We start from the raw sequence: 19,630 nt of genomic DNA, 5'->3' as shown, positions 1-19,630 counted from the left end.
ACCCCACCTCAAACTGACAATGTTCGATCCAGAAACACTGTCACTGGTGTGCTCCCCTGGATGGGAAGCACTGTGCTTTGGTTTACTGCTTACAACGATGCACATTTGAAACTCTAGAGGGCCACATAAAAATGGCAAGGAGGGCTGATCATTTGTACCGCAGCAGCTGAAAATATTTGGCCTATCACAGAAGTTAATGGTGCAGTTTTATACTGCAATCATTGAATCCACCTTTACGTCATCAATAACTTTCTGGTTTGGTTCATGCTTCGTACGGGAGAAGATGAGACTGCAGCGCATTATTTGATCAGCAGAAAGAATAACTGACTGCAGCTTACCTTCCCTGCAGGACCTCTACACTAGCAGGTACACAGAGAGAAAGTGACTATAATTACCTCTGACCCCTCCCACCCTGCTCACTCCATCTTCCAACTTCTGCCTTCAGGGGTGATATACCATTCAGTTGTAACTAAAACTTCCATGCCCTGGAACAGCTTCTTCCCTCAGGCAGTAACTATGCCTAATGCAGAACCACGCTAATTCTGAAACTTGTAAACTTGAAAACATTATTGCACAGAACTGGAACTGGATGCTTCATCCCATTTTTAAGTCATTGTAATTACTGTACTGTCTTTAATCTTGATCTGTAATTCTCTATACTGTCCATCATTGTATAACATTGTTTTGTCTGTTAAGCAAGTAAAATTCCTTGTAAGTACAAAATTATTTGGACAAAATATTGTAAAATGATTCTGATATTACTATATTGGTGTGTAGAGGCACTCAATGCTCCTATGCGGTGCCCACTGATCTTTATGGTGACATAGGACATTGGAGCTTAGGTTGTCCAGGTTGTGAGCAGATAATTTATTCCAAATGCTGACCTCTTATACAGCCTCTCTGGCCCCCAGGTTGGGTTATACGGTCCTAGAGGGATACCAGTATAACTCACAAATGTGAATCTGAAGTAAATGTTGCTTTTCTGTTATCTTAACCGGAATCTGCTGTCTGAACTCTCTGAACTGTTTATGAGAACAATGATTCCTTCTTATGTTCTTCATTCTCAAGTGAGAATTAAGTGTCACCTTTTTAACTGTGTAACCTACGCACGCAGCAAATATGTAGGTAATGATATCAAATCCCTCCTTTAATTAACCACTCTGCAACTGTTGGGTGCCATCTGAGATTTGCAAGGACTAGAGGCTACAATTACAGAAATGTCTGCAAAACATCAACCAGTACATGAACTAACAATGTTAAATTGGCAGAGCATAAGAAGGTACCAGCTTACGTGGAATTACCCATGTCTTATCCACAGCTATAGAGGACTTAGAAGCTTATTAAATAAACACCCCGTGAGTGTGTAGAAATCTATGACAATCAAAAGAATATGAGCTTTCAGAAGCTCAACACCGGCTAAAGAAGGAAAGATGATCAGTGTATGACTATTATTGACCACTGCAAATGATTCTACAAAATCAACATGTACAGTGAAAAAAGAGTCACATTTTACAGGCTTTCACTAAATGCAAAGATGGGGAATTGAAAACTATTGACTATTGATTGATAAGTCTTAAATAGCTGTGCCTTGCCCATAGAAACCAGCTTTATCTCATCATTTCACTCCGTTTAGTAAATATGTTTACTCATTTGCTGTTAGAGTTAAAATAGTGACCATTTTATGTACTTGCCATAGTATAAACATTTGCAATGACTCACGCATCCTCCATGTAGGGCAGCCAAAATGCATTAGACAGAAGCTGCTCGCAATGGTCAAAAGTTTGGCTTTCATAACAAAAATGTCTGCTTTCTGTTTCTGATGGAGTGTCATGTGATCATCCAAATGATGATTGCTTACTTTGTTTTCTGATTAGAAATTACGTTCTCCACATGTTTGTGTGTGGGTCTCCACATGAGAGTGCGTGTTGCAGTATGGGTGTTATGCAATGCATACAGTGTGAACTTGCCCTTAACGTTCTCTGCTAACTGATGCTTACTGCTTCTGTCACAATTGTAAGCACGCATGGAGGAGGAGACTGGGCACTGCAGCTTAGGCAGCATAACTTCTATCTATGCTTACTGATGCTTGCTGCTTCTGTCACTATTAAAGTGGACCTGAACTCTTGCACAGGACACAGGAAAAACATAACAGAAATGTACCCTGTATGTATTTAAAGAGTTTAGCCTGTGTAATTTCCCCTCATTTGTGTCTAATCACTAGTTGTAATTTGATCTCCTCCTGTATCACATGACTGCCTATGGCAGATAAGCGCATTTGAAAGCACAGGCTGTAAACAATATGTGTGCTTACATGAATCAGGAAGTAGAAAGGTGTACATTTATTTTAGGATTTGTATCAGCTGTAACAAAAAAAGTTTTTTCTTTTTTTTTTGTTGTTTAAAGGTTACTGTGCTGTTGTGTATCTTTTAGAGCCCAGAGGAGTTCTGAGTTTATGCCCACTTTAAAGGATACCTGAAGTGACATGTGACATGATGCTATAGACATGTGTATGCACAGTGCCTAGCACTCAAATAACTATGCTGTGTTCCATTTTTTTTCTTTCTCTAACTGAAAGAGTTAAATATCAGGTATGTAAGTGGCTGAATCAGTCCTGACTCAGACAAGAAGCGACTACAGTGTGACTGATAAGAAATTCCCCCTTTTATCTCTTTCTTGATCTCAGAAGCCATTTTCTGCTAGGAAAGTTTTTTTATAGTTGTAATTTCTTATCAGTGAGGGTCACACTGTAGTCACTTCCTGTCTGAGTCAGGACTCAGTCAGCCACTTACATACCTGGTATTTAACTCTTTCAGGCAGAGAAAGGAAAAAAGGAACACAGCATAGTTATTTGAGTGCTAGGCACTGTACATACACATGTCTATCTCACCTTGTCACATGTCCCTTCTGGTATCCTTTAAAAGCAAACATGGAGGAGGAGATTGGGCACTGCAGCTTAGGCTGCACAAGTCTCCTCCTTTATGTGTGCTTTTAGATGTATGAGGTTGATTTTTGAGGAAGCATAAGCAGCAAGTTCCATGAGGAGAGAAAAGAAGGTTGCAGTCAGTTTGCTGTCTGTGAACCTCATTACATTGTGGGAAATAAAAGCTTTATCCAACTGCCAAGAAGCAACATCTCCCTGTGTGCATTTACTGCAGACAGGGGTGGAGGACGGGCGGGCGGGACGCATCTGTACTTGCGTCGCTGGGGGGGGCATTCGCCCTTAGCCTAGCGCCCATTTTTTAATGGGAGGTCTTTTTTTACTAGTTTAGATATCATTTGTAATTTGAGCTGTGCCTAAAATGTGTGAGGCTCTCGCAGAGCAGATTCAAGAGTTTTTGCTGCCTGAGGCAAACTTTTGAGGATGCACCCCCCCCCCCCCCCCCCAATTTGGTATGACCGCAGAGAACCTGACAATTTACTCTGCTTTATTTAATGTTCTCACATGAAATGCTGCAGATCAACACAATAGCACACCGGATGGCTGTGAGTCTCACCCTCAGCCACTCCATTCCTCCTCAGTCAGGACAGCAGTGTCACCTTCTCCCTTCTGCTGTGCAAGTCAAATGAAACACTGCTGCTCTCCTGGCTCTCCCCCTCCTCACACAGCACAACAAGCTGCTTTTCCCATACATTTTGATGGTTCTATCAAATTCATTGTGGATAATTTAATGTTAATCACATTTACCTTTAAATGTCAGTCTGCAGACAGCTATTGTTTGCGGGTATGGCAGATTATATTGATTTAACCACTTCACCACTGTGGGGTTTTTCCCCTTATGGACCAGAGCAATTTTCACCTGTCAGCTCTCCTCCCTTTTATTTGCCAATGTATCACCACTTAAAGGGGAACTTCAGCCTAAACAAACATACTGTCATTAAGTTACATTAGTTATGTTAATTACAATACATAGGTAATATAATTTTTTACCCACCCTGTTTTAAAAGCACAGGCAAATGTTTGTGATTCATGGGGGCTGCCATCTTTGTCATGGGGGCAGCCATCTTTTTGGTTGAAAGGAGGTGACAAGGAGCAGGAGACACATTAGTTATGTTAATTACAATACATAGGTAATATAATTTTTTACCCACCCTGTTTTAAAAGAACAGGCAAATGTTTGTGATTCATGGGGGCTGCCATCTTTGTCATGGGGGCAGCCATCTTTTTGGTTGAAAGGAGGTGACAAGGAGCAGGAGACACAGTTCCAACTGTTCTGTGTCCTGATTACCCCTCCCAGCTGCACACGCTAGGCTTCAAATGTCAAATTCAAAATGTAAAAAAAAAAATTTGCACCAAAACAGCAGAACGAGAGCAACAACATCAGAAATCCCATCATGCTTTGCACAGCATCAGGGGAAAAAAGCCCGGGCAGTTTTCTTCTGTGCAGCTAAAAATGAGGCTTGGATAAGAGAAACAAAGTTCTGATGCTGTGAAACTGTTAAAGAAACACCAGGCCTTTTCAGTGCTGCTGAGTCGATTTTTAGTCCGGAGGTTCACTTTAACACAACAAAATGATCTATATCTTGTTTTAATTAGTGTATTTTACACTAATTAGGCTTTCTTTGGGTAGTACATTTTGCCAAGAATTATTTTACTCTGACCAGGAATAATAAGAAAAAATAAAGAAATAATTTATTTGGAAATAAAGGTGTATTTTTTCTGTTTTGCGCCCAACACTAATTACAAGCCCATATATGCAAAAATAACAGTAATATACCCTCAAGACATACATATAAAAAAGTTCAGTCCCTAAGGTACTATTTATGCATTTTTTTTAATTGTCATTTTTTTTAAATATGCAAATTATTTATTTGTGTAGCTATGGGAGAGTGTGGGAGGTAAGGGGTTAATTTTAATGGTATATGTAGTTTTTTGTTTTTTTTTTATAAAATGTATGTAGGTGTAATTTTACTATTTCACCAAAAGATGTCACACTTTTTCTTCCTGTCGCATGCTGTTAGTACACAAACAGGAAGTAATGCATGCATGTGTAACTGTTGTTTTTGTAACTATGATCGCAGGCATCTCATTGATGCCGGAAATCATTGACACAGGGACTTCAATGAATGGAAATGCAGCGGCGGTGAGAACTAGCGCGGAAGAGGCAGCAGGAGTGTGCACAGAGGCAATGCGGCGGGTGGCGAATATCTATGCCCCTGGAACAGTCCTCCCGCGGGGCATAGATATACTGCCTTAATACCAGTAAGTGGTTAAAGTACCTGCAGCCATTATGGCTGTAAATTCTTTGGTGAATGCCACCCCAAAACAAAGCATATATTCTTGGCAATGTATGTGTATACATAACCAATTATTACCTTATGTTCAGGTGTTCAATCAGCTCAGCTACATAACTTTTGATCTCCATTATGGGGTAAGACCAACCAAAAGTGATGTTTAACTGCTAGATGGCGGCTGTGTCCGTTGTCATCTTCTTATATTACTTTAGGGGTATTCCCAGGGCCTCATAAAAACAGCCCTTGTGTTGGTTATCTTTGGGTATGCAATACTGACGGAAAAAAATCCCCTGAAGTACATTTAATTTATTTCTAAAGTTAAAGTCACATGCATTTTTGTGCCATTCCTTCCAGAACTGTGTCCCATTTCCCAACTTCAGCTATGTTTTCAGTGGGCAAAATGCTACCCCTTTACCCCAACAAAGTGTATCTGCAAAAAGACTGGTGCCATCACATATGCTCCTCAGCATTCAAAAAGAAGTGGAGAAAAAGGAGCATCAGTGTTCTGCCAATCATATCTTTCTCAAATTATGTAGGCACTTTGCGACATGTGTTTAAAATTTTAGCGAAAAAGCTTGTCCACAAAGGGTGAGGGATAATCCAGACTCATTCTAGTCTGGCACACGAGCAAATTCAAACTCCAGAGTGTAATCAGTGCCGCTGAAAAGATACTAGTGTCACCCCTGCCATCGCTGGACCTCCTCCACACATCTAGAATGAGGTCCAGGGCCAACAGGATAACGAATGACCCTTCCCACCCAATAGTTGTTTCTTCAACCTTTTCCCCTTAGGCCACCGCTAAAGGACTATCCCCACCAAAACCTCCTGAACTCAAGCCCCTTCCTCAAGGACGCCTCCCGGACTCCTCCTCCAGCTTCTCTGGAGTCCTGGGGCACTACACCTATGTCCTACTCCCATACACGTGTCCCAATGTTTGACACTCACCTGTTGCACCATGTCATATGTTGTTATGTAGTTATTCTGCAACATGAAAGATTAGAAGCAGCACTCATGAAAAAATGAAAGAATTGTACGTTGATCTACTCTGTGTACCAACAGAGTCTAGCTAGCCGCCAAAGGGGGAGCCAGATGATCGGTTGGAACTGGACTGCCTTGATGTATATATAGACATTGTTTTTACTTACTGAGTGGCTTGTAAAAGCAGTGGGCTGTAGCTGCCATACAGCATGCCATTTACATTTTTGCAATAAAATTATATGCTTTATGGAATTGGTGCAGATCAGCAAATCATATTATGTATGGCTGTGGTACAAAAATTATTCGACTCCAACTCCCACTCCTCAGTTTATGAAACCACCGACTCCGACTCCAGGTACCCAAAATGGCTCAGACTCAGACTCCTCGACTCTGACTCCAAAGCCCTGATATTACGGTTATTTTGCACCATGTTAATTGCTGTGTGTACCACAAATAATTCTGGGCGTGGCACCTGTCCTGTCACACTTGGTGAATAAAGTTGATTCTGATTATGAATAGAGTTCGACTTTAAATAACTTCTGGCTTTGGAGTAATTTTTGGCAGTTCATTGACTTTCAATGCCCAACGTAGGATGAACAACAAAAACAAAAGTTTGCTTTCTTAAAACAGAAAGAATTTGCGATAATTCAGGTTGGAGTGAGCTTGAGATGAAGAGATGCCTAAACACTGGGGAACACATTTTATTTGTTTCGTAGGAGGACTTATGAGAAAAGATCATTCTGAAGAGCGTAGATAAACTGTAGCCTGTGTGTTTCTATAAAAACACATGTGAGCAGCAGGGACTGGGCGCTTTGGACACAGAGTGCCCTGTGTGGGTTGACAGTGATGGGAAGTTGTAGTGTAAGTTGATCCCATCATTTAGAACACAGATCCTTTCAGACGGGCCCTAAGCTCCCTCCACCCTTCCTCTGTCCCTCCTAGCAGAGCACGAAGGTAATGACAGAACCATGCACCCAACAGCTTCTGCAGATGTGGACAATGCGATCATGTTGCCCTACTCCAATGAACACACAAGCCGAATCCACTCGCCAGAAACCTAGTGTCCAATATTGCATTACACTCACTATGCCCTGAAACTAAATGAGAAGAATAACCTTCTCACAAGTAGTTCTCCACATCAGTACTCAGTGGAACACAGTGAGCCATTATTTACTGTACACAAGGATCCCTTTTTTTCAGAATGCAAGTTATCATGCAGCGCCCCTTTATAAAGTTACATGCAGCTGTGTAAAGAGGCCCTGTAGTGACATTTAGTAGAATGCAGTAAGTTGAATATTAACATTCCGTAAAGCTGGACCTGACAGAACTAAAGATGTCACCACCAGTGAGAGATTTCAGAATGTACATCAGGATGAGGAAATATTTTACAATGGACAAACACCGACTATATAAGTTATAAATGATTTTTTAAACGTTATTTTCATCACAGTTCCTCTTTGACATTAGAAAGTTACACACAGTAGAAGGCAGGTGGCACCTTTCATTGACTCACTGATTGTATGTTTAGTTGCAAGCTTTCCAAGAAACTACAAATATAGTACCGGTATATTAGGTTAGCCAAAAAATGAGTCTACATTCTTACCTTTTTCTAGATAAAGTTATATAGAGTATGCGCCATAACCGAGGACCTCTTGCTTTCTAATGTGTGTGTGATCAGTATTACTTTAACTAAACACATATGTAATATTGCATTATTGTATGTCATACCTATAATTGTATATTATAATACTGACATGCCCTCCCTCCCTCAGTAAGCAGTATGTGTTGATAGAAGCTCATGGCTAACTGACTCATGGCTAGTTTGTTCTTTGTGTCCAGTGTGTGTTGAAGTGCTGATAACAATCTGCACTGGAAGGCTGAGAGGTGCAGAGGGGGGAGTTTACTAATGGGAAGGGAGAAGAGAATGTTTTATGCCTGCTACACACCATGAAATTCCCCAACAGGTCGAATTGATAATTTCCAACAGATCCGATCAGGTTACCGATCAATTTTGTACACAAGTGATCAGAAATGATCGATTTGACCCGTCAATCTGATGGGAAATTGCATGTTGTGTAATGCTGGGGATACACGGGTCGACCGGCGGCTCGATTAGCCACCGGATCGACCCCAGCCGCGTCCCCGCGGATCGAATACCGCTCGCCCCCGCCAGCGCTTCCCGCTGCGGGCGGGAATCGAGCGGGTGGGGGTCGAGCGGCTTGATCGGGCCAGCTGAATATTATCAGCTGGCCGATACACGGTACAGAAACGTACCGTGTATCCCCAGCATTACAGACATAAAACATTCCCATTTGTAAACGTCCCAATCTGCACTGCTTATCCTTCCTGTGCAGATTGTTCTCTGCACTCACTGAGCACAAAGAAAAAGCTAATCAGGAGTCATCTTTTGTGAAGATATAGAACGATTCAGTTAAAGTAGGATTGTCAGCCATAAGATCAAATTCCCTTTACCCATTGTTTTGTGTTTATTATGCAGTCTACAACCTGACCCTGCATTGCAAACATTCCAATATAATCATAAATGATTCTGCTGTAATAAATCTTATCTCGGTCAGCCTGGTTCTATTTGGTACATTGCCGGGGAGAAGGTAGCTTGTTATCTCCCCTCCCACATTCCAGCTCCTCGCTGATTGGCTTTAGGACAGTGTGACACAAGACGGAGAAGGGAGAGAGTGCTGAAATGTGATATATGCTGTCCTCAAGTGTTTACAAAGCAAGCTAGATATGACAGTGCACTTTCTAGGAGAAAAAAAGAGTAAGGGAGGAAATGACGTCAGAATTGGCTCCAGTCAGAGGCAGCAAAGATGCAAGATGCCTGCAGTTTTCTCTTTACTTGCTGTTTAACATTTACTGTAATCAAAATGTAGACATAACAATACACATGTTATGTAAGTAGAATAAGTATTTATCTATTTATATATATATATATATATATATATATATATATATATATATATATATATATATATATATATATATATATATATATTTTTCCCTGGGACAATATGACTGTTCCTGCTGTTTAAAGATAACTGGACAACTGAAGGTGGAAATAAGTAGGGATGTGATGCATGCACTGTGTCTGTACAGTGTGCTAATAAAACATTATTAAAGAGGCTCTGCCGCGCAGAGTGCAAGGTCCGCTCTACCGGACAGGTGCAAGTCTCCTGCGCCCGTGCAGTAGAGCGACCCGACCGAGATGGGGTATTTCCGCCTATTTACGAGCCAAGAGCCGCAACAGCGCCCACGCTGGAACAGGGAAGGGTAAATATTGCACAGCTTGACAATTTGTTGGCTGTGCATTCAGTGAGCTGCAGCGAGACCACGAGAGGAGGCTTCCCCCTACCGAGGTGAGTACCCCTCAGGGTTACTCTGAAGTATCGTTTGCAAAGTGACATTACGATAAATGTGTCTGATCAGGTAGAAGTATGTACAGGTAAGCCTATGAATTCACAGTAAGTGTCTCAGGGCCTGACAACTAGCAAATTTGGTTGTCCATGAGCTGGTTTGATTACAAGGAGATAGCTTTAAGTTTGGATTTAAATCATAGTGTAAGTGTGCATAAGAACTTGTATATGTAACTCACAACAAATAGATTACATAATCAGGAGTGCTCCACTGGCTACTGCTGCAGTATTTTAGCTAGTTCCATTGTGTATACATGTTTCTGTGATACTGGCCTTTGCCAGTCTGATTACTCACCTTTTGTTGAACCTGACCTGACCGATTAAATCTTCTGTTGCTGATCTCTGCCTATCTGACTACTTGCCAAAACTCTGCCTGGCTGAATACTCTCCTCTATTGTCAACTCCTGTTGTGTTGTGTTTCCTTTAGTCTGTAGTTTTTAATATTCTTTGAGTAGAAACAAAATATTGCATCTAAGGAAAGGACCTAAGTCACATTTAAAAGCTTACAGATTTAAATACTGCATCTAAAGCATAAAGAGCATATAGTGCATATAGACCATAGTGCTGCTAAACGCTGTAGGATCTATTCCGGCATGGCTTATCTCCTTAGACTTAGTAAGACACTTTTGCCCATATGCAATTCACTTTTTCACCTGAGTTCTCTCCTAGGAGATAATTTTTATCTTCTCTTTATAGTAACCTTTCAGCATTTTACAATTGAAAAAGTACCCAAAAGTTGGTGAAAAAGTATTATCAAATTTAGTCTGAGAATTTACTTGCTTGCTGGTGGCTTAAAAGGCCACTTATGACAAGTTGTGAAAATATCACCTAGGAGAAAACTCAGGAAAATAGTTAAATTGCATATGGACCCTTGATCACTGATGGCCCCATGCAACTGTGTCACATAGTTTTTAATATTAGATGTCACATTTGGGCTCGTCGCCAGGGGCACTATTGCTGGACTTAGTCTGACACAATGTCAGGCTACAGGGATCAGAGTACTGGACAGAGTCAGAAACTTTGAACCACTTTGGTACCACAATGCAAGAAATAAAATATGCTGGCACGTGAGGGCGGACCTACTGCACATGAACTGCTGTCGGCACACCTTCCCCCAATGACACCCCCCAGACACCCCACTCCCACCTGATGTTTGGTCGCCTTCTCCCTCTAGTGTAATGAGGTAGAGACCCTACTGGCTCCCCCCACAGCAGTACCCACTAATCACCCACGTAACTTCCACACAACAGATAACAATTAAGTGCTGGGGGGACATGGATGATATGTGAGTTTAGTCCATTAAAACCTACTTGAGCTGGGAGCTTCAAAGCACCATTTTTGAATTTTTGGGGTACCTGGAATTCCAGACCACCAGCCACATACTTGCATAACTCCATCTGGCCTATTACAGGGTGGTGTCTGGAGTAATTGCATTACTCACATGGGAATAAATGCTGAGGAGGGCTTTACCCGACACACACACACACACACACACACACCACACACCACACACCACACACCACACACACACGCACACACGCACACACGCACACACCGCACGCACGCACACCGCACACACGCACACCGCACACACGCACACACGCACACACGCACACACGCACACACACACACACACACACACACACACGCTGCCACTTAGAGGAATTGTGCAATGTCCTCCAGATTATTCAAAATGTAGTTATAGAATAAGCTTTCATTTCAGCACATATACTATAGTCAGGGCTGCATAGTTAAAGGTAACCTGAACTGAAAGGGATATGGAACCTAATAAAATGAGAGACTGATCCTTGAAGGAACTCCAATAAACAACAAGCCATAATAAAATAGTAACAACAACCCAAAAAATCTCTGTGGGTAGTGTCTGCTAAATGGTAACAAAAATGACTCTCCTTCATTTCCCCTGAAGTTTACATTAATAATTAGAGGGGCTGTCCTAAGAACAAATTAACCTAGTACGACTTATGGACCTTCTGCAAGCCCTGATCAACCTGGCTGTGACGATACTGGGTAACACAAATGCAGGTAGAAGGAGAATTCACAAGATTTCCTGAGCAGCTTTAGGAGTTTGCAAATTGAATTTACTTGGAGCTGCTGTTTAAATTGCTATATGATTCTGTAGCTGCTCCCAGCTTGTGCTGTGTCCCCTCCTTACACCATCAACATTTCTCAGAAGTTAAAAGCCAACAGGAAAAGCACATATTTTTACAATGCCTTTTTTAGCCTTGCACAAGTATGTCATTTGTACTTTTTAACTTAACTGAAAGAAAAATATACAGGAGGGAGGCAAGCAATAGACTCCCAGACAGAAGGCATGCCTCACCATTGCATGAATATTGGTATTATTCTGTGGTTACAAGTGGGGTTATGTAAAGCTCTGAGCGTCACTGGCTTCGCCATAACAGCCGTGACCCAGTGGGAAATCCAGAGAAAGGGACAGTGTGTTTCGGTGATGGGAAGCCATGCTGGTTATAGAAATGTGGTTTGGTGCCCTATTGCCAAGTCCACAGTGGCTTCTAAGCCCTCTGGATGCTGGGGGAACAGCTCTGCCTTAAAGAATGCAGAATTTGTATAGTATGCTTGTAACGTTTTCCACTATTTATAAGAGACAGTTATACAAGCCCACAGTGCCAACAAGCTGTGCAGGCTGTTGTATAAAGTCTATCCTCCTATTTTTAAAACTGACAGTGCTGTCTCTTTTATTCAGTGCAAGCCTGGCGTTGTTTCCAATATAAATAGCTTTTACATTTGCCTAAATTTAATTCATTAGAGTGTCTCCTTTGATGTTGAAGTTCTGGTCCCCATATTGGAAATAAAAGGAAGACGTCTGTACGAGATACCTAGTAGTCGGCTTTCACAACATGAACTATTCATAGAAGGGATGAGGAGCGTGCACCCCCCTGGAACAGGAAGTATTTTTCCTGTAAACTTGCCATGAAGCCCTTCAAAAAAGGAGTAGCAAATAAACAAGTTTCATGTTTATAGTTGGAAATCAATACAGGCCTAGTTAGAGGACTCTGAGACGAGTCTGTTATTCACAGAACAGCAATGATATTACAGGCAATGCAGCTATCGCTAACTTTAGTACTACCCTTAAATTATACAGTGCCAATAAATTAGCAGCAGATGTGGAGTAAAGGAAACCTGTATAAAAAAGTGCCCAATTTGGGTAATTGCCTTAGAAGATGCTACAGAACAGGGGTGCTGCTAAGGTCTTTGTGGCCCAAACAGCACATGATTTGTGGCCCTCCCCGTCGGAGGCCCCTTTTCACATAATATTAGGTAGCCAAAGGTGCCCCCCCCCCCAAAAAAAAAAAGTAGGGCTAAGTATAGGTAGATTGCCAGAGGTGCACCCCTCTTTCCACCCCAATATAGGTAGCCACCTTCAGTATAGGTAGCCAAGGTATATCCCCAGTATAGATAGCCACCCCCAGTATAGGTCCCCCCGACCCCCTTCCATATAGGGCATTGGCGTCAGTGGGGGTATGTATCTTCCTGCTGCCACCCCATCCCCAGCACTGGTAGACCTGAAGATCAGCGGTGACCTGAAGAGAGAAGAGCAGTGCATAGTAACCATGCAGCACACTTCAAATGCAGTAAGTAAGCAATTACCTCACTTCCTCATCTGAAGTGTACTCCGTGGTCACTGCACTGCCCTCCTCTCTGTTCATGTTGCCACTGATCTGAGGTCTGTGAGTGACGGGGAGGCAGCGGCGGCCATATAAGTCACAGACAGGGCGGTCATATAAGTCATAAACAGGGTGCCTTAAGCGACCACTTGGTTCGCCTTGGCCCAGCTGCACCCTGCTTCAGAGGCATCCTTGTCCTCCTCCACTAGCCTGTTCCAGAGCTCTGTCGCTGCACAATAAAACCTCAACAAGGGTTTGTCGCCAGCTTATGCATGCTCAGTAGCAGACACACATGGGCGGAAAAAGCCAAGCCTGATGGGGTCTGTGCTACTGCGCATGCGCAAGCCGCCTGCACAGTAGCACAGATCGGGCTTAAAGCTAAATTATTGAATAATTTGTTTTAGGAAGGCAGAAATACATTTAGCCTTGCTTTTTAATACAGGGCTTTTGTTCTCTTTTAGCTCTTTATAGTTTCCTAGTGGTTCAGAGTCACAATGAGCTGTCTGGGTATTCCTTAGTACTACAACAACTGAAATTCTAGCCTAAGCCTGCAGATTATGATCCCTGAGGACGGTTGGATTGTTCCTGAGAACCCAAGTTACCCTCTGTTGTCTGTGGGCGGCTTAGGACAAATAACACCTCTTTACAACAGTATTTAATAGAACACACCATCCTAGGAGCCTTGTCACAGTTTATAGCGATCTGCTTTAACAAACAGCAATTAGCAACACTCATTTGGAAAAGTAACTGCAGCAATATCCAATTCCATGCAACACAAGCCAGGATTCCAGCTGTGCAAACTAAACATGACTTTCTCCCTTCACATCCCCTGAGGGGTAATACCAGGGAGTCCTCTGCTGCCGACCCCATAGCTACAGGTCAGAGTTCACATGCTTGCCCAATCCTTCTTATTGATGTTTGCTTTATTGCATGGTAACATGGAATTTAACACCAGTTAAGCACAATGCTTCATAACAATTATGGTTAACCCACCTACTTTCCAAAATCACTTCATTCCAAGCATGTACTCTCATTCATCTGCACGCACCCATTCAATAGATATCAACCACCGTCACACTACCTTAATTTAAATGGACTACAAGAAGTCAGTGCAATTGCAATAATATAATTACAGAGTCAGTAAAAGTGTCCTACCTAGAAGGCCAGTGAGGGAAGTTGCATTCTATGCATAATAGTTTGCTCCATTCACGATAGTGAAGAACTCTATAAGGAAGAACATCACCAAACTGTTTAGAATGCCGAAAAATTATAACATGAACAAAATACAATATACTGTATATCCCTTTAATAAGAGAACTCTGCCATTTACTACAGTAGTTGTGCTTCACTAGAGTTGCCACAAATGTCAGTACTACCAAAATACATAATATTGTTTAAACAGTATTTGTTTTAGATGTAAAAAATAATGTAAGGTAGCCATAAATTACTTGATTCTCCATCAAGCGATTAAGCGATGGACTTTATTGGGCAATCACCTACAGTGTGGTTGATCAAAAGTCGAATGACTAGTGGTCCACACACTACAAGTGAGATCCTGGCGATTCTCCTTCACTATCGATCTGAACGATATTGTGCCTTTAGGATCTGAATCCTTAAAATCGATTCTGTGTCGATCAAATTCATGTGAACAGTAGCCAATTCCTTTATGATCAACTGATATCTTCCGTCAGTCAATTTCTGTCTATCGAGCAGAATGGAACATAATCGATTCCACCTCGATCCGATAAAATGATCAAATAAATTGGTCGATCAGACAGGAAAATCGAGTAATGTAAGGCCATATTAACTGATCACCTCTGCTGCCAATCTTCTATAGCACCTGCACAAGTTGTATGAATGTTTGCATGCTTTTACTCTTTTTTTTACTATTTTTTCACCATATAGCACATAAGCAGAAAGGGATTCGTGTGTTCATGTAATTACGGCATCAGGAAATTTGGGCGCAGGGTAAAGCTGCGAAGCGGCTTACCCTGCTCCTGCAAAAGTCTTGGTGGCATTAATTACTATTCCCCCTCCAGGCCGAGGGTAAGATGTAATTTGGCTGCCATCTATTGATGGCGGCCGAATTATGCTGTTTTTATCGTAATTTGGGATCCGTCTAATGACAGCGCCCAAATTACTAACTGAACGCAACTTTAGCTGTAATTTACATTACAGCCTATGGCAGTGCTGGATGCGCCCCAAATCTCCAGTGCCGTTTCTAGGCTATGATGGACATACAGAATGACTTTCGTAGGGATTAGACTGTGAGTCCCACTGAGGGACAGTCTGCGACATGACTGCACTCTGTAAAGTGCTGCAAAAGATGTCAGCGTTATATAAATACTAAATAATAATAATGTTATCGTAAAGTGAATCTGTCGTTAAAATAAAAAACAGATACTCACCTAAGGAGAGGGAAGGCTCTGGGTCCTATAGAGCCTTCCCATTCTCCACATGGTCCCCTCGTTCACCGTTCAAATCTGCTGCTGGGGAGACTTCGGAAGTCTTCAGAAGCACTTGGGCCCCCGAAGTTGGGCGGCTCTGTACTGCATACGTGTGAGTGGGCGCTCGCGCATGAGCAGTGCGGAGTGGTTCGTCTTCCTGAGTGCTTTCAAAGACTCCCGAAGCCCACCCAATGCAGAAGAGAGCAGTCTCCAACTAACTAGTTGGAGACTGCTAACGGGGGAGCCTGCGGGGGAACACAGGGACCATGAGAAGACCGGGAAGGCGCCATAGGACCAGAGCCTTCCCTCTCCTTAGGTATCTGTTTTTTATTTTTATTTTTACTTCAGACTCCCATTAAAAATCTTCCTTTCTGAACCCTGGAAGGTCCCCACTGTAATCCTACTGCCTCAGATTGGAAGTGTAGGCACATCCCATGCACAGAGGCTGAATTAAAGTAACTTGGAACGGTATGGTGGTGAAATGCTTCAACTCCTTATCAGGTATCCATCTGGGTTCAGAGTGGAGTATTCTCTGAAAAGCAGCAGGGCAGCTCGGACAGTGAGGCTGCCCGGGAGCATACTTAATTTGATTTCCAACAGGGACTTCAGGTCCAATTTAATGCTGAAAAATTTACAACAGATACACTACAGAAGATTACGAGTTTTGCTGTCAACACGTGTTTCTTAACCTTTTAGGAGCCAAATACAGTAAAACTTTATTTGGCTGCTGGGTCGAATTTTTCCTGCCGCTGGGGTGGTGTGCCTTCCCCAGCCTGTCAGGCTAGCAGGGTATGCAGAGCGCAGGAAGCTGTTATAGTTACCTGTTCCAGACGCTGGACCGGCTTCCTTTGAAGATGTTAACGGGTTAAAGAGGAACTGTACTGATAATCACGTAATTAATAAAATTGCTTATTTTTTTTAAAATTACTTTATGAATGAGTCAGTGTTTGCCCATTGTAAAATCTTTCCTCACCCAGATTTACATTCTGAAATGTATCCCAGGTAGCAAAATCTTTAGTGCTGGAAGGTATATCCTAGTGGAATGTTTGTTTCAGGGCTGTGGAGTCAGTACAAAAATCATTCACCTCCAACTCCGACTCCTCAATTTACGAAACCACCGACTCCAACTCCGACTCCAGGTACCCAAAATAGCTCCCACTCCTCAACTCCGACTCCTTAGTCTAAAACTTAACAGGGCTGTGGATTTGGTACAAAAATCGTCCGACTCCTCAGTTTATGAAACCACTGACTCCAACTCAAACTCTGGGTACCCAAAACTATTCCGACTCCGACTCCTCGACCCTATAGGCCTGGTTTGTTTACTGAGAGTTCTGAAGCCAGTTAAAAAAAATACCTGTTTTCCCAGAATGCTCTAGGAGGAGAATTCCTCATAGTTAAACAGCCTAGGCTGAAACATCAGTGAGAAAACAGGGCTACATACCAATATACAGCATTATATAGGTATAGGAAGTGTTTCTGATGCTGAATCCAAGATAAATAATGTAAAAGTAGATATCCTGAATAATTTACTACATCCATCCTACTATAAATCACTATGGTGACTTGGAAGGATTCTAAATGCATTTTTGAATAGAAGTTAATGATGTTAAGATCAGGGTACAGAGACTTCAGGTTTTTCTTCTAACACTGGTCCATATGATTCTATGGTTACAAGAACTCTCACTACCACACAAGTTTACAATAAGGGAAACCTAAAGTGGCAAAATATACAGAGGCAGTAATCTTTATTCTCCTATAAACAATGCCAGTTGCTTGACTTCTGAGCTGATGCTCTGCCTCTACTACCATAAGTCCCTGGCCCAGAATGGGCATGCAGATCAGATGCTGCGCCTCTGCTCTGACTTCACTGGCAAAAACAACTAAAGCCTAAAGCTCAGCATGACCACCAGGCAACTGGCATAGTTTATAAGATAATGAATATTGCAGCCTCCATATTCCTAATGATAAGCAAACGACCCAGGACTCCATCTGGATTTTGAAAGCAATGCTGCATTATTGCATAATAATAATAGTGTAAAACAAACCACACACTCTCTCCTCACAACCGGTGCTGTCTTTACACCGGTTCGCCGGTGCCAGAATCCCGCAGGGACACCACTCCTGCAGCCACTTGGCCAGATCAAACTTAAAAACAGCACACCAATGGCTTACAATATCAAACTGTATTAGGAGCACATAGGAGTACAAGACATGTTTCATGTTGTGCACTTCTATGTGCTCCTAATACAATTTGATATTGTAAGCCATTGGTGTGCCATTTCCAAGTGTGCTCTAATAATAATATTACCTCAACTCAAATAGCACAATGTTTCGGGCAAAGAAGATCTTTCAAAATGCTAACATTTTAGAAAGGTCTTGGTTGACTGAAACATTGTGTTATTTGAGTGCTAAACTTTATGTCAACACTTTGAACCACTTGTATAAAAGACAAGTTGCTATGCGATACTGGTTATATGCTTATGGATGTAATTGTACAACTGTAAGCATGTTTATTCAGTTGCAATAAAGGTTATGCAGTATCTGACTAATCCTTTTTATGATGGTATTTTTGATCAAGCGGTAATCTTAAACTAGAAATCTTTGATGTATATTTGATATGCTGTTACTGACATGTTCTATGCTTCTTTCTTCTATGACTTTACCAGTAAACCACAGATTATGAAAAGAATCCCATGCATGGATGCACCTGTGTGCGCACACCACAACCACCTACAAAGCAACTACGATGCAACCGCTGCCCAAAGTTTGTGTGGGTGCACAACAAAGCCACTGCCTGCACACTACAATCATCTCCTGCTTTGACTACTGCAATGCCCCACTAACTGGCCTCCCCCTGAAACGCATTGCACCCCTTCAATCAGTCATGGATGCAGCAGCTCGACTTATCCATCTTTCCCACCGCTCTGCTTCCATTTCTCCTTTATGTGAAGCCCTACACTGGCTCCCTATCTACTTCAGGATCAGCTTTAAGGTTCTGTGCCTTACCTACAAATCTGTGCACAAGACCTGCCCAACCTACATTTCTGAGCTCCTCAACAGATATATATACCTGCTCGCCCTCTCCGGTCCTCCAAGGATCTCTGCCTGACCACCCCACACATTTCTCAATCCCATGCACGCCTACAAGACTTTTCAAGAGCTGCCCCCACCCTATGAAATGCCCTTCCACTCCTCCTCAGACTCGCTCCTTCCTTCAACACCTTCAAGCAAACCCTAAAAACACATTTCTTTAAAATGGCCTACCCCACATCTACCACACTCTAACTCTCTCAGGCAACCACCTTTTCCACAACCCTACCTTATGTGTCCCTCCCCCAGCCTTTAGATTGTACATCCCTCCCTTAGTGTGTCCTTCTTAATCCTGCCACCCCAGGAATGACACCCTTCTCATGGACTAACTCGGACTTCATATGCTGGGTCTCTGTAAAACGCATTTTATACCGATTGCATGTATAACCTTGTGCTATGTTGTAAAACCGTCACCCCTTGTTACAATGTATGTATCCTGAATTTATTGTCCAGCGCTGCGTAATATGTTGGCACTTTATAAATACAATAAATAATAATAACCAACGCCTACAGGGTGAATGTGCACCCCGCCGCACACAGGTTTGGGTGTGTGTGGCCAGGCTTTGCACGGTGGAGGTGGTGTTTGGGTTGTAGGTGGTGGATGTGGTGTGTGCATGGGTGCATTGTTTAGTATACAGGATGATTAGCAATTATTTTAAGAATTGGAGGTTTACTGGCTATTCTATATAAGATAAGAAAATGTAATGAATGCGTTGTATTTCTTTCTGCTTTTTTTTTTTGGGGGGGGGGGGGGGGGGGGTTATAAACACCAAGTACACAAGGAGAGAAACAAAGCCTCTCAAGGCTG

General features: G+C 42.3%; 1 protein-coding gene across 1 annotated transcript in view; it reads left to right on the top strand.

Annotated features, from left to right (window-relative positions):
• Positions 1 to 19,630, top strand: part of ZNF469 (zinc finger protein 469) — a 160,297-nt gene that overhangs the window by 88,388 nt on the left and 52,279 nt on the right. The gene's annotated exons all lie outside the window — the stretch shown is intronic.

The sequence above is a fragment of the Hyperolius riggenbachi genome, chromosome 11, assembly GCF_040937935.1.
Source record: "Hyperolius riggenbachi isolate aHypRig1 chromosome 11, aHypRig1.pri, whole genome shotgun sequence".
NCBI lineage: Eukaryota > Metazoa > Chordata > Amphibia > Anura > Hyperoliidae > Hyperolius > Hyperolius riggenbachi.
Note: the sequence above shows the minus strand (reverse complement) of the source record. Positions and strands in the feature narration are given on the sequence as shown.